Here is a 2060-nt window from a genome sequence, read left to right as displayed (position 1 = left end):
GAGCATGCGGTACCCGTACACCCGATTTTTGAACCTTCTCGATTGCATATAAATGTCGCACGCTGGTGGAATCATATCCGCCAGTTCTCGAGTAGGCTGACGTGGCTCATTGTGGATTAATATGTTTAAACGACCTTCATCAAACGCCGAAGGTCTTCTTGGATGTGGAGAGACACTGATATCAAAACGATCCTCGTTAAAACGAGAAAACAATTTTCTTGCGGTGCTCTGTCCAGTGACATTGTTCCCATACACGGCGCAAATGGTTCTGGCAGCCTTTGCTGCTGTCACCCCTCTAATGAACTAAAACAGAAGAGTACGTAGGAAATATTCCGATTTCTCCACTTTCTAGCGCCCACGGCTCCACTCACTATATCCAAATGAAAAATTGACAATATTTAAACTTCAATGGCAACAGTGGAATACAAATAAAAAATAACAATCGATAAATAAACCCATAGCATCCGGGCTAACGATTAGCAAAACAAACACGCTCTGAGCTTCTGCACCAACGTAATGAATACACATCATCATTCACACTAATAACTGAACTTATTTAATCAATTATAATGAACAGAAGTCATCATATTCACAGAAGATACAGTTTTATTTCCAACATATACTGTTTAAATGGGCAACGGCCTTGCCGCGGTGGCTACACCGGTTCCTGTGAGATCACCGAAGTTAAGCGCTGTCGGGCGTGGTCGGCACTTGGATGGGTGACCATCCAGGCCGCCATGCGCTGTTGCCATTTTTCGGGGTGCACTCAGCCTCGTGATGCCAATTGAAGAGCTACTCGACCGAATAGTAGCGGCTTCGGTCAAGAATACCACATAACGACTATCCGCATCTTCAGCTGAGGATGACACGGCGGTCGGATGGTCCCTATGGGCCACTTTTGGCCTGTAGACGAAGTGGACTGTTTAAATGACGTGTGATTTCAAAGTCCTTATGACGCTGATACCTTTCGGCCACAGTCGTAAGCACTTGCAGCTAGCTACTGAATCGAATCGCACATCTGTCACGTTATAACTATGACTCATACATGAAATTGTGTGGTCGCTGCTGTCCCACATACTTGGGCGTGATACAAGACACTACGCCTCAGTATGCACTCACTTTCAGCGTCACGTCGGTTGCTGGGGACCTTATCTTTGCCGCTTGCAGCCAGTGCATATCGTTGTATTGCTGCATTGAAAGGTGAAGTGATCAGGTGTGGTGTGTACATCTGACGTAGAACCACTCCGCCAGTTCGTCCGAAATTACCTTCCCGGACAACCATCGGCCCTTTCTCCTTAGCTCTCGCGGAGAGAATCCCTATAAATAGCGTTCAGCAGATTTCTGCAGCTTCTTCTTGTCGATGATTGCGACAATCCAGAAAGGGCATATTTCGTTTAGTTCTTGCGGTTCTTCTCGTACAAAGGTGGCATTACGCTGGCTCCTGTGGTCTGTTCGCACTGGCTGCCATTCGGGATTCCTGTCACTGTTGCATATCGTTATCCTCGGAGTATGATCAATTGGTGGACATCTTTCTGCGAGTGCATGATCTAAAATGTCGCAAAGCTTCACATGCCAGTCTGAAAAGGAGTACTTTGTGCTTGGGCATTGTTCGGGCAAGACATCTGCAGCCATATCAATGGCGCTCTTGCTCTGTTCCTCCTCTCCTGCGTCGAGTACCTGCAACGAATTAATTAATGGATAAGGACTTTTACTTCTTGTATAGCTGCTAGTGCAACCGTATGTTACCACGCCGCAAGTGCAAATCGTAGTATAACCAGGACTCAGACGACCTCGCAATGATATTCATCAAAGTCAAATCTTCTTCTGTTTCAATACGGTTCTTCTATAGTAAGATCTTTTCGTTAACGGGGAATAGGCTCACGGGCGATTTCGGCATATAATGTTGAATTGCGTTCCTGGGAATAGTTTGCGGTATTGTGAAACAAAGGAAGACTCATGTATCGACGTTCCATCAACACATAATCTCTGGTGTCAGTCTCCTCTTCCATGCACTTTAGTTACGGAAGTATTTAACGGTACGCCGTTTATTGAGTACGTAA

The 2060-nt window shown here is 45.7% G+C and overlaps 1 pseudogene; it reads left to right on the top strand.

Moving 5' to 3' along the window:
* Window positions 1-633: 633 nt before the first annotated feature.
* LOC126263759 (5S ribosomal RNA) lies at window positions 634-751 on the top strand (annotated as a pseudogene).
* Window positions 752-2060: the final 1309 nt, after the last annotated feature.

Source organism: Schistocerca nitens, chromosome 6 (assembly GCF_023898315.1).
Source record: "Schistocerca nitens isolate TAMUIC-IGC-003100 chromosome 6, iqSchNite1.1, whole genome shotgun sequence".
In the NCBI taxonomy this organism is placed as follows: Eukaryota; Metazoa; Arthropoda; class Insecta; order Orthoptera; family Acrididae; genus Schistocerca; species Schistocerca nitens.
This window is presented reverse-complemented; position numbering and strand designations above follow the sequence as displayed.